This window comes from Piliocolobus tephrosceles, chromosome 5 (genome assembly GCF_002776525.5).
Source record: "Piliocolobus tephrosceles isolate RC106 chromosome 5, ASM277652v3, whole genome shotgun sequence".
NCBI classification, from domain to species: Eukaryota; Metazoa; Chordata; class Mammalia; order Primates; family Cercopithecidae; genus Piliocolobus; species Piliocolobus tephrosceles.
Genome location: NC_045438.1, coordinates 131,118,804 through 131,132,244, shown reverse-complemented (window position 1 = coordinate 131,132,244; position 13,441 = coordinate 131,118,804).

Sequence of the window (13,441 nt, the reverse complement as noted above, 5' to 3'; positions counted from 1 at the left end):
CCAACCCCAAGTCTAGAAAATGACATCTCAGAATAGTGAGTCATAAAGACCGTGTCCTAATTAGCAGGCCGCCCGCTGCTGAGGCTGCCTTCCTCAGACTCCCCAGGAAGTGACGGGGGCCTGGCATGGACCCAGGTCATCGAGGTGGCTCTGAAGATCTCCTCTGGCCTCCATCTGGGTCTGAAGAGTCCGAACCCTGAGCAAGGACCAACAACGGGAAAGAGAGAATGAAACAGACCTCTCACCTTTGAGTCTGATGGGGGAGGCAGAGCATCTTCCTGGCCCCCGCCCATCTCCAGGCAGACAGCAGTGGGTGCTGGTTAAGGGAAAACTGGGTTTGGAAAATCAGCAGAACCTGATTCCCTCACTTTCTAGCTGTGTGGCCTTGGACAACTCCCTTTAATTCTGTCAGCCTCAGTTTCCTCATTTGTAAAATGGGGATTGTGAGGCCTACCTTGCAGACTCACCAAAAATGTGGTGAGCCCCTGCTATGTGCAGCGTGGTGGGGCTACAGCAATGACCCAACCAGACATCTCTGCTCTCCGGACTTACCTCCTGGTGGTCCTGGTAGTACTCAGTTGTACAGCCTCCATCCACCACCCCAGGCTACCAGGAGTCCTGGCAGTATTGTCACCCCAGTGGGCTGGGTAATAGTTACCCCTCTTTGTTGAGCACCTACCGTGTGTCTGGTACTGTGCTAGGCACTGCTCCCCCAAGGCGGCTAGACTAGTTGGAGGGCTCGGTTCCCTCCAAGTCTAAGCCCCACGCTGCCTTGGGATGGGGCACAGGGTGGACAGAGATCCTGACTTCGGCTGCTTTGCCCCTCCCCTTAGCTTAGGCTGTGGGTTGCTGTGTTCAACAAGTATTCCAGATTCATCCTCCAGAAATGCTGTTTTCCTGCTGTCTACACCTCTAGTTAAAAAATCCCCAATGTCCTAGTGCCAGCAGGGTGAAGTCTGGCCCTGCTCACAGGGTCTCCACAGCCCACCTCCCTGACCTGGGTGGCACAGGCTTCTGACTTGACCACTGAAGCAGCTGCTGTCAGGCCCACCCGGGTCCCTTCACCTTATTCCCTGCAATGCACCAGCCCAACTTTGGACTACTAATCCCTGCAGCCCTTTGCCCAAGACCTCTCTCCAGAGCAGCCCAAACCATCCTGCTGTGCTTGCAAATGCCACCTCCTCTAGGAAGCCTACCTTGACTCCTGGAGCCTGCCCAACTCTGCCTCTTGGCTCTGGCTGCCTTCAACTCTGTGTGAACTCTATTTTGGACACTTGCTTGGTACAGACTGCCTGGTGTTAGGAGTTTCATTTCACATATCCAAGTTTTATCTTATCACATAGACCCTTCCTTCCTCACCAAATCCTGCCACCAAATGTTCTGGGTTCAAGTCCTGACTCTCTCACTTAAAAGTTGTGTGAGCTGGCACAAGTTATTTAACTTCTCTAAGCCCCAATCTCCTCATCTGTAAATCATGATTTTTTTTTTTTTTTTTAAGAGATGGGGATCTCACTCTGTTTCCCAGGCTGGAGTGTAGTTGTGCAATCCTCGCTTACTGCAGTCTCCAATTCCTGGGCTGAAGAGATCCTCCCGTCTCAGCCTCCTGAGTAGCTGGGACAATAGGTCTGCATCACCATGCTTTCTTATTTTTATATTTTCTTTCTTTCTTTCTTTTTTCTTTTTTTTTTTTTTTGAGATGGAGTATCACTCTGTCATCCAGGCTGGAGTGCAGTGGCATGATCTTGGCTCACTGCAATCTCTGCCCCCTGCCAGGTTCAAGGGATTCTCCTGCCTCAGCCTCCTGAATGGCTGGGATAACAGGCACCCACCACTGCCCCCGGCTAATTTTTGTATTTTTCAGTAGAGACAAGGTTTTACCATCTTGGCCAGGCTGGTCTGGAACTCCTGACCTCGTGATCCACCCGCCTCAGGCTCCCAGAGTACTGGGATTACAGGCATGAGCCACTGCTCCCGGCCAGTTTTTATATTTTTTGTAGAGACAAGGTTTCACCATCTTGACCAGGCTGGTCTCAAACTCCTGATCTCAAACAACCTGCTCAACTCGGTCTCCCAAGGTATTGTCATTTCAGTCTTTTTTTTTAGATTTTAGCGATGGGGGCTTCACTAATGGAAATTTCCTTCATGCTTGTTTTGAGAAATAAAGGAGATGAGATGCCAGCCATACAGTGAGGGGAGGAAACAGCTCTGCCCCTGTAGTTGGTAACTGTGATACAGTCTTCCTAGCCAGGACCCTGCTTCTGGGATTGGCATTCCTCTTGTTTTGGGGAACTGACCCCAGCACCCCAGCTCTGTGGTTCTACTAGAGGGTGTTCATCACGGGTCCCCACCCCTTGGACATCAGATGTGCAGCTGAAAGCTGGGCCAATGCTCAAAGCTGGGCCAACTGGAATTCTTCCCTAGGATTTCTCAAACTGGAGCTGGGACATGTTCAGCTCTTATCTGATGGCAATACCATGAGACATGAGAAAGTAAGGGGGCTGCAGCCAGCAGCACATCACCTAGCATGTGAGGGAGAGGCCGATAGGCACAGGAGCAGGTACCAGAGCACAAATAGAGCGGTGGCAGCGTCCCAGTCCTGGGTTCCAGATGCCCCCAAGGCTCTCCTTCCTGCCGGTGGCTCCCTTCCTTTGACTATGAGAGATCTTCTGAACCCTTCTCGTCAAACACTTTATTGCCTTCGTTCAATCATTTCAACTGGGTTTCTTTCATTTGCTTCCCATCAAGTCCTGGCCAACACAGAACTCCCAGGAAACCACCTTTCCTCCATCTGCCCATGACAAGGCACAGACTTCCGGGGTGGAGAAGGGAAGGTGAAGGGGAGCCTCTGACCCTCTCCTAAAAGTGCTTCCTATTTTCCTTTCTCACAAAGGATATAATAGAAAGAAACTTCAACCCCAAAGCAGGCAATTAGTGATCAAGAAGAACTTCCCCAACAGCCAGGAGCGTGAGGCTGAGAAGCTGGAGTTAAGTTGTGGAGTGCTGCAGGGCAGAGGGGCTGCTCCTGGAAACCTCCAGAGCTCTGGGCTCTCTGTGGGGCTTGATTGCCCCCATTTCTACCCACTGGCTCACATCCAGGTGTCTGGGGGCTCCCAGGAGGTAAGAAGGTGGACTAGAGCCCCCAGCAGGCCAGCCGAATTGGGGCCGGATGCTGGCTTCCTGTCTGATCGGCCACCGTTTTACTCCATTCTTCAGACTGCTCAAGGAAAATTGCCTCCCTAATTGGCTCTTCTCTTAAACAAGCTTTAATGAGCCTAAACTTCATTCCAAGGGTGCTTAACCACCCTCGAGCATCACTGGATGCCATCTGCAGCCCCCGCCACAGTCGCTGCCCACGCCACAAGGGGCCCTGGCAGGGAGACAGTGGGGACAGACCCGAGTCCTGCCCTGTGTGACGCAGCCGCCCAAATACTCTGCTCCAAACCTGCAAAGTCAGGGAGGAGGAAGCCTTAATGCAGGGAACCCCAGTCTGAGGGAGACACAGCCCCGTCCTCAGGGAGCCCCAGTCTGAGGGAGACACAGCCTCTGTACCAGAGAAGCTCGGAGCCTGAGGCAGGAGATATAAGCTTTGTCCTTAGGAATCCCCTAGAATTATGAGGAAACACTATTTCTGCCCTGGTTCACTTACCCATCAGGAAATATTTATTAATCATCTATCTGTCATGCTGTGTTCCAGCACTGGATTGGAGATATAGCTGTGAACAGAAAGGACAAAAGTCCCTGCTCTGTTGGACTCATGCTGTAGCAGGAAGGAAGCACCACCCACTACCCACTGCCTCCCAGTCCTCAGCCCCAGCTCAAGCTTCCAGTCTGGAGAAGAGACATGGGCACTGAAGGCCGCCTTGCAGGAGAGACTGGCTATACTACTGGAGTAAAACTAAATTCCTGTAATAGAGAATCCAAAACCCAGATACGCATGAGAGGTTTATAACCTCCCCCATAGCAGCCTGAGTCTAGGGTCGTGAGCAGCTCTTCTCCAAAGGTGATGTGGAGACCCTGGCTCCTTCCATCTTGTTCCTCCACCATTCCCCTAGGGTGAAGGACAGCCACACTGCCCTGCAGGCTCGGGACTGAAGTAGCCTCCATCACGTCCTTTCACTTGCCATTGGAGAGAGCTTGGCAAGGCAGGCTGGGAAGCACGGTGCAGCTGGGCAGCCATGAGCTCCTGGCCTGCAGTTCCATCAGCACAAGGAAGGGAGAATGAATCTGCGTTGTCAACTAGCAATCTACTCCAGTGTGAGCCTTGATTCACCAAGCAATCCACTCTTGGAGGACTAGAATATTGTTTTCTACTATGCCCATCCCCACACCTGGTACAACCCTGGGCATGCAAAATACCCCTTGGGAAACAAGGAGTTGATGTGATCAGTTATTTATTGATGTGTACTAAGCGAAGTGGCTTAAAACAAGAACGATGTTATTTACTCCCAACTGTGTGGTCAGCGATCTGGTCTGGGCTCTTCCTGGGGTCATTCATGTGGCTGCAGCCAGTGGCTTGACTGGTGCAGGATGGTTAATGTGAACTCACTCACATGTGTGGAGGTTGGTGCTGACTGTTGGCTGGACTTTGATCCAGCAGGATAGTTTGGCCCTTTCACATGGCAGTCTCAGGGCAGCAAGAAAGTGAAAACAGAAGTTGCGCAACATCATTGCAGGTGTATTCTCTTGGTCAAAGCCAGTCCAGATTCAAGAGGTAGGGAAATAGACGCCATCTCTTGGTGGGAGGCGCTGCAAAGAATTTGTGGCCATTTGAAATCTACCACACTGTTCTGCAGAGCAAACCACTACAAAAACTTAGTGGCTTAAAACAATGGCAGCATTTCTTTTGCTCAAGATTCTTCAGTTTGGGCAGGATGTGGTGTGGGAAAGATCTCTCTACTCCACCCAGCAACATCTGGGCTGGCTGAAAGGATGGGGCTGGAATGATCTCAAACTCTCTCATTCACATATTTGGGGGCTGGTGCTGGTTATGGGCTGAGACTTTATTTGGGTTTTGTTCAATACATGTGGTGTCTCCATACAGCCTGTGCTTTCTCTTAGCATGGTGACTGGGCTCTCCTGAAAGACAGACAGACAAACAGACAGACACAGGCAGAGCTATGTGCCTTTTATGACCTAGCCTCCAAAGCTGTGCAGTGTTCTATTGATGGAGGCAGTCACAAATCGGCCCCATTTCAAGAGGAGAGAAAACAGATCTACCTTTTGATGAGGAGTTTCCAGGTCATGGAAGAGCTAACATAGGACCAGAAATATTTCTGAGGTCCATATTGAAAAATACAATCTACCGACAGTGCATCCACTGATTCTTCATCCATCCATTTATCAGACTCCCATGGTGCACTCGCTGTGTAACAGGCACACAGTAGGGACCATTCTCACAGAATCTCTGCTTCCCAAAGACACTGAGCCCCCATGCTACCCCAAGGGTGGGAAACTGACAGCCTTTCTTTGGCAGGCAGGACCACTGCTAGGAGGTCCGTGTCTTCTCCACTGCTCCCCACACTGCTAGCATCTGATGAGGCCCCAAGACCATCATGCCCAAGAACAAAAAGTGAGAGCACATTTCAGCAAACAGGATTCTAGTCAGGAACAAAGAAGGATTTTCCTAAGCAAACATTTGTTCTGAGGGGCGTGCTCTCACTTGCTGTTGTCACTGACCTCCTTTCCTGGGCTCAGGAAGAGGGGACATGAGGGGGCAGGTAGTCAAAGGGGACAGTGACTGACCTAAAACATAATGTCACTGGTGCTTTTTGCTTTTCAGTTTGGATGTATGGGCAGAGCAGGTGCTCATAAAGTTTGTTGGATTTGAATGTCTAGACTTGCCTTATCCTCCCTCTAGACCGTGAGGAACCTGAAATCTAGGATCCTGGCATCTCACCCAGTGCTTTTGACATAGTATGTATTCAATATGTTTATTGAATGAATGAATGAATGAATGAATGGTGTGAATGAGAAAAATTAATAAGACTGCCAATTGCCCTCCTCCCCCCACCAATACCTGTTTCTTGCCTCTTTTATTGCAAGACAAACACAATTTATAGCTGGACAGATAGCACCCTAGAATAGAATATGCATTTCCCAGCTTCCTTTGCAGCTAGGAATGGCCATATAAGTAAGTTTTGGTCAATGAGATGTGAGCAATGTGTGGGATATTTAACTTCTGAGTCATATCTTTAAAAAAGAACCAGGCCCTCCCTTTACCTTTCCTCCTTCCCTCCAGTTGAAGTGTGACATGCTGGTGAAACATACTGGACCAACCATATGGACAAGAGAACACCCCAGGGATGTTGGAGCAACTAGCTAGAAGTGTCCTGGGTCCCTGAGATCTTGGAGCTGACATCCCAGCCCTTGACTACTTACAGCCAGACTGTTACATAAGAGAGAACTACATTTATATTTAATTTAGCCACTGCTATTTGGAGATCTCTGTTAGAGCATCTGAACCTCTATCCTAATCAATGCAACAAGAAGGTGAATACATGTATGAGTGAATTCATGAGTAAGTGAATGGCCAATTACGTGAATGTCTAAATTTTTGCTGTTATAGTCACAGCAAAAGACCACAATACTTCATTTATAAAGCTTTAACTGTATGACATTTGTGAACTCAACAAGAAGTATGGAGGGGGTGGTTTCAGGGTTGGTTTGACAGCAAATCAGTCATCAGGGACCCCAGGCTCATTCCACCTTTTTGCTTCACCGTCTTCACAGTGTTGATTTTTATTCTTGAACTTGACACATCATGGTCACAGGTCGGCTAGCACTGTTCCAGTCATGACGATGTCACATAGTAATGCTCATGGGCAGGAAGCTGGGGGAGGGCCACAGGGACAAGACAGGATTATCCTCCCGAGTCTCCTCCTCAGTGCAACCAACAGTGGCTGCCACAGTGACTAAGTGAGTGAATGAATGAACAAACCCCACGTAGAAAAAAATGCAACTATGTTCTCCTCAGCCGTGGTAGGAAGGAGAACTCCCAGAATTAGGTTCCAGGAAGGGAAAAGCAGACAGTGGAGAGAAAGGTAGTGCCTCTGGGATTGAGAGGCAGGAAGGAGGCCAGAGTTCCTGGAGTCAGGATGAGGGACGGATCCAGGGTGCACAGGGCACCTGGGAGATGGGCTGGGGTAACTCATGTCACAAAAGAAGAGAGAGAAATCCACCATGGCTTGAGGAAGATGCAGTTTCTGGAAAAAAGAACAGGACTCAGAAAAGCCTAAGAACCTGGACAAAGCCTATGGGGACAGACAAAGGTGCTGTCCCACATGCAGGCAGCAACCCTGGGATTAGATGCGTGTTGCAGAAATCCATCTCTCCTAACCAAGAGATACAGACAAAACAAAACAAAAACAAACAAAAAACCTGTTTGGGGCTATTGGTGATGGTTCCTTATGCCTGATCCTTTACCCTACTAGCAAATAAAACACAGAACACTGGAAGTCAGGACTTTGAAGGCCCTAAGGAAATAATTCAATCCTAATTCCTCCCATTTTGCAGGTGGCAAGATTGAGGCCCACCAATGAGAAGAAAATCCATGGCAGAGCCTGGACCAGAACCCAGACCCCAGGATCCCCGTCTCGCCTCTCCCCCTGGGCATGACACCATTTCTCAAGACAGAGTCATAGCCTCATGGAGTGACTCAAGGGCAACAGCCTGGGGTTTCTCAGTGCATTCTGGAACATTGAGGGGTGCAGAGCAGAGCTCCTGCCTCCGTTCTTCTGTGGCCTTTCCCCCAACATGGCCCAGGATACAGAGGGCTGGGAGGGGATAGTCCTCACTGCTTACTGGCTGGCAGTGAATAAGCAGCCTGGCAAAGCACTGAGCTCCTGGTCACTGGCAGAATTCAAGCGAGGCTGGAAGGATATTGTAAGGAGGAATCCGGCCGGCCATTGGAGGGGGTGGCTACAGGTTCTCCCCACTCCTTATTACCTTGGCAGCATCTTGAAACTGACTCGATTCTCACCAGCCAGGGGAGGCCAGACCCTTCTCAGGTCTGAGGGCCACAGACTTCAGTCACCTCTGCCAGCCCTGAAGGCTGTTCCCATGGAGACAGGTGAGTGAGAGAGACAAGAAAAGAGATGTGTGGAAACCTCCAAAGCTGTGGCCCTGTGCCAGACAGGCCCTGGGGGCAAGGTGTGGCCAAGGCTGGCAGAAGAGGGGGAACAACCTCCTCAGTGCCGGGCCTGCTCACCAAAGGATGGGGATCTGGACCCCACCTCCCTCCAGTCCAGAGGCCAGAGGTCACCCGGATGCCACATACTCCCCAACCCCCCGGTGCCGTTTCCACTGGAGCCCCCCGGGAAGTCGTCCTGAAGGAGGGTAGTGGCAGGGTGAGATTGGCCCATCCAGAACCTGCTCTGCTCTTCAAGTTTTAGACAAAAACAAACAAACAAAAAAACCTTCAAATTCCCACCCTAGGGAGAGTGGAGGGGGGGCTTTCCAACCCCCATCCCCCATCCTGCCCTTATCTCTGGACTCAGGGTGAAGGGAGTGAAGGGACAGACTCCGCCCTTCTCCAACCTCCACCCTCACTCCTCCCTCTAGGACAGGGTGTCCAGGGCAAGGCCAGTGACTTCCTGGGAACCTTCTGGATGGACTGCGCCATGCCCACCACCAGGGTAGAGGGTCCTGGCTGGACAGGGCTTTTCTGATGCCTCTGGGGCTTCACGGAGGGCAGGATTCTCCCTCCAAGCAGTCCCCAGCCCAGGTCCACCTACAGCCTCCCGCACCCTGCGGCCATCCTCCCTAGGGGCTAGCTCTGTCCTTCCTGACTTTGGTTGGGCTCTCCAGTGCTCCTGACACCCAGTGCACCTCGCCAAGACCCCCCTGCCTCAGGATGCAGCCAGACCCCGCTCATCTCCGGGCCGACGCCGCTGGCGCGGAGCAGGCTGCCTGCCCCTGGGCGCGGAGCCCGAAGCCCGGAGCTCGCCGCTGGCTCCACCCGCCCCGCTCAGCCGCCAGCAGGCCGCTCGGTGCCCACGCCCCACTGGGCTCCCAGCCAAGACCAGCCAAGACGCCGCCGGTCTCCGTCTTGCAGCTCCCGCCACCTGCTTGCCTCTTGGCGGGGATGGGGACCGGTTCAGGGATAGGGGTGGGAAGTGGGAGAAGGTTAAAGAGCTCCCACTTAGGCATGGGTAATGGGGGTCCCCAGTGTTGGGGTGGGGACGGAGTTAGACGCTCAGGACTACAAACAGAAGCAGGGCTGTGTCCTGTTTTCCATTTACCCTTTTGTGGGGGCCCCCTTTCTCTGCATTGCTTAGAAACACCCCACTCTCTCATTTCAGTGAATCCCAGAGCTGAAGGAACCTTCAGCTTCAAGCCTCCCCAGCCTTCTCCCAATTTACAGGGTCATTCAAGTCCAGAGAGAGGGCTGGCTTATTGAACCTCACAAGCCAGAATGTGGGTCCAGGCATTCCTCCTCACAGTGTCCTTCCCACTGTCTGGGCTCAGCCTCTGTTTCTCTTCACCTCTTCTCCAACTTCTCTCCCTCTTCCCTTCCTTCTTTCTGTGGAAACAGGACCCAGCCTCTAGCGCTCATCTTCAGGGAGAGATCAGCAGGTGCTTGCAGGGGCCAGTATGCATGGGCACTCCAGAGCCCTTGAGCCTGCTATGCGCAGAGCCCAGTGCAGGGCTCCGCCGGGGACACGGGACCCACACAGGGCAGGGAAGCCTGCAGCCCGCCTCCCCGTGGGCAGGTCAGCCATGGGGGATGCTGGAGGGACAGAGGAGCTTGGTGTGACAGCATCTGGCCAGGCTGCAGTAGCAAAGATTAAGTTAGATTTTAAAAAGAAAAAAAAACTTGTATGAGGAGTGCGATAATGAAACAAATGAGTGTTGGACCCTGGAAAGTCCTGGAAATCTCCTTATCTCCTCTTGAGAACTTTTACCATCAGGAAAAGGCCTGGACACTTCTAGTCAAGGGCCTGAGCGTTTCCAAGGGGGCTTTCTGCCTGTTGGGTGGAGGAGGAGTCTAGGAAAGGGGTGGTCCCAATTCTTGCCCCCTCCCCTCCTCCCTGCAGGCCCTCCTTAGGCTGCACAGGCCAGCCCATCCTGCTCCCCTCACTGTGGGGTGAGTTTGCTCACACACTCAGCTTATCTGGAGCGAGGCCTCATGAGATGGCTCATATTCGTGAGAGGAAGGGAGATGCCAGTGCTGCCAGGGGCTGCCCATGCCCCAGGTGTCCTAAAGAGTAAGGGGGAGCAAGAGGCCCGTCTGGACCCTTGGTCATCTCCAGGGCCCCTGGTTTCCCTCAAAGCCAAGCAGCTGCCTCCCTGCATCTGTGTTCCTGGCCTTTGTCTATCTAACTTTGAAGAGGACCTCCTTCAGGGAGCCTTTGGGGACTGGCCCAGCCGTGGGGAAAGGGGAGTTTCTTCCCACTCCCAGCCCATGGATACCCAGGTTTTCACATCTGTGAACAAGCTGCTGTGGGCTCTTAGGTGCTTGCTCTTTTTTTTTTCTTTTTCTTTTTCTTTTTTTGAGATAGGAGTCTTGCTCTGTCGCCCAGGCTGTAGTGCAATGGCGCGATCTCGGCTCACTGCAACCTCCACCTTCCAGGTTCAAGCGATTCTCTTGCCTCAGCCTCCTGAGTAGCTGGGATTACAGGCACCCACCACTTCACCCGGCTAATTTTTATATTTTATATTTTTAGTAGAGACAGGATTTCACCATGTTGGTCAAGCTGGTCTCAAACTCCTGACCTCAAGTGATCCACCTGCCTCAGCCTCCCAAAGTGCTGGGATTACAGGCGTGAGCCACCGCGCCCCGCAGGTGCTTTAAATGTTGCCCTTCCAAATAACAATGATGATGATGATGACGACGACGACGAGTTAACACTTGCTAATCACCTGTTCTGCATCAGCAACTGTGCCAAGTGTTTTAGACAAGTTATCTCATTTCATCCTTACTCTCATTCTCACATTACAGATGGAGAAAAACACTCAGGTTCAGAGAGGTTTAGTAACTTGTCCATGGTCACACAGCTAGTAAGTGGAGGAAAGCGTCTGGATTCAAATCCAGGTCTGTGAGGCTCTGAGGCCTGTACTGTTAACCAGGCTCCTCTTTGCCAATGTCCGTCTCTACATAGCCTCTTCAGAACCCACCTGCTCCCTCAAGCACCCATTTCTGGACTAGCTCCAGGAAAAAGCCCTGGGTGCCGCCAAGGGGAGCTCCATTCCTTCTGGCAGCCCCCATCACCCACCCCCCACTCAGGACCTCCCTAACTTCATCTGAAAGCACTGTGATTGTCATTATTCTTCCCTTAGATTTTTTTCCCCTAACGAGCACACAGTGCTTGGGTGATATTACTTTTGAAACATGTTTTTTTAAAGACATAAAGGTAGCTATGGAAAGCTCACCAGGTGGTCGGCTAAGAGACCAGCTCCTGGTCCCAGCTGTAGCCTTTCAGCCATGTGAATGTAGGCAAATTCCTCTTCCTGAGCCTGTTTCCTCACCTGTAAAGTGGGCATTATTGACGTCTTCTCAGGGATAATGAGAGGGTAGAAGGAGAAAGCGGTGTAAAGTTGGAAGACCTGTGCACATGGGCGGGCTTATTCTTTAAGTTTTAAATACGTATTTGGGTTTACTAACTAGCAGTCCAGAATATTGATCCTCAGTTGACTGATTCTTCCCCCTCTCTCCTGCTTTTGGGGGGTTCCAGGGACCTGGGATTCTTGAGTCAAAAGAGGGAGAGGGTGAAAGGGAGGCCTCAGATAGAGTGACAGAACATAGGAGTTCTGGCTAACCAGGTCCTCTTCCCTGCTGCTTCCCTCGCTCTATGCCTCAGTTTCCCCTCCTGGGCCCTGAGTCTGGGTGAGGACAAGAGAGACTGAGGAGGAAGGTGAGGAGTTGGGCAGGCAGAGGAGCTGTAGTTTTTATATTTTCTTGGGTCCTTCCCACTCTGACTGCAGCAGCCGCTGACCATGGGCATCTCAATTAGCCACTTGCTTCATAACTTATTACATGGTCAAGGCTGCCGCAGGCTTACATGTGTGGGCATGTACATACACTCACACGTGTGCAAGCATACATGCACACTCGTGCACACACAGTCGCACAGACTGCGTGGGCATCAGATATAACACTAAATGTTAGTGTTTGTTGCTGGAGGTTGTGTTCTTCTTCTCTTTGGAATTTCTGTTATTCAAAGCTTGGCTCGACATCCCCTCCTCCTTGGCCCTGGTAAACTCAACCCAATTCTTCCCTCCTCCCCCTCCACTGCATGAGCATTTTTATTTGAATAAATCAGCAGGAAAAGATTTCGAGTTCAAAGTCCTTTCCCAAACTCTGTGATGTACAGTTATAAAAATAATGCTAAGAACAGAAAGTGACCTTTATTTCTAATCTATAGTCCTGGATGACTTCTGGCTTTTATTTTCTTGAGAAAATAGATTTTTTTCCCTGGTTATTAAAAATAATACATGTTCATGTAAAAATATTCAGGCAATACAGAAAACCTAAAGATATGAGTCAGAAGCATCTGGAATTTCACTACTGAGATAACTACTATTCACATTGCAGTGAATAGTCTTTCAGACCAAAAAAATGCATATGCTCACATATACACAGATGTTATTATATAAAAAAGATAGTAACAGGCATGCGCTTTCTAATCTGCCATTCTCTCTCGACAATATATTATGGACATCTTTAAATGGCAGCAGAGACTCCCGCTGTGTGGATGTTCGGCACTCTCAGCCTCTCTGACTCATGGTTTACTCTATTTCTCACCGCCTCTCAGATGAGAGTGAACCGGCGGGTGGTTCTGGGGGAACGGCACGGGGGTGACAGAAGGGACTCTGCTTAGGGAGGGCAGCGTATATAGATGGAATGAGGACTCACAGAGTGCCGAGTCCACTCTGCTGAGCTGTGGCTGGCCCCAGGGGACCTGAGAAAAATGGGCAATTCAAAACATCTTTAGAGAAGACCAAACAGCTGACAAGACAGGGTGATAGATGCAGTGGGAGGAGTTGCACTCGGGGGCCCTGCCAAGTGGACCTCAGAACAGGAAACCACGCTGGGCGCTGACGGGGCCGCATGCCCAGGAAAGATGAATTGGGGAGCGGGGGTTCAAGAAGCGGTATGGAAGGATGCCTGCACCTGGGTTTGGGGTGACTTCAAGGAGGAGAGTTTCGACTTTTTTCTTGGATTTATCTATACCTAACCCCTTTCTAAAAAGCTGCTATAGTAGCTCTCAACAAAGGACATGCAAAAAGGTCAGGCAGCTAGAAATAGAAAAGCAGGAACAGGCATGGTCTCCATCTGAAGCAGAGGACTGCAGCCTGAGCCTCACAGGGAAAGGGCCTGCTTCTCCCACCCCCTGGGAAAGAGCTGGGGAAAAGCAGAGTGATCCCCAAGGAGAGGAAGAAGAGGAGGGACTCTGGCTGATGTGAATGTACATCGCACCAGAAGTCGAAAACCTGGATCTCC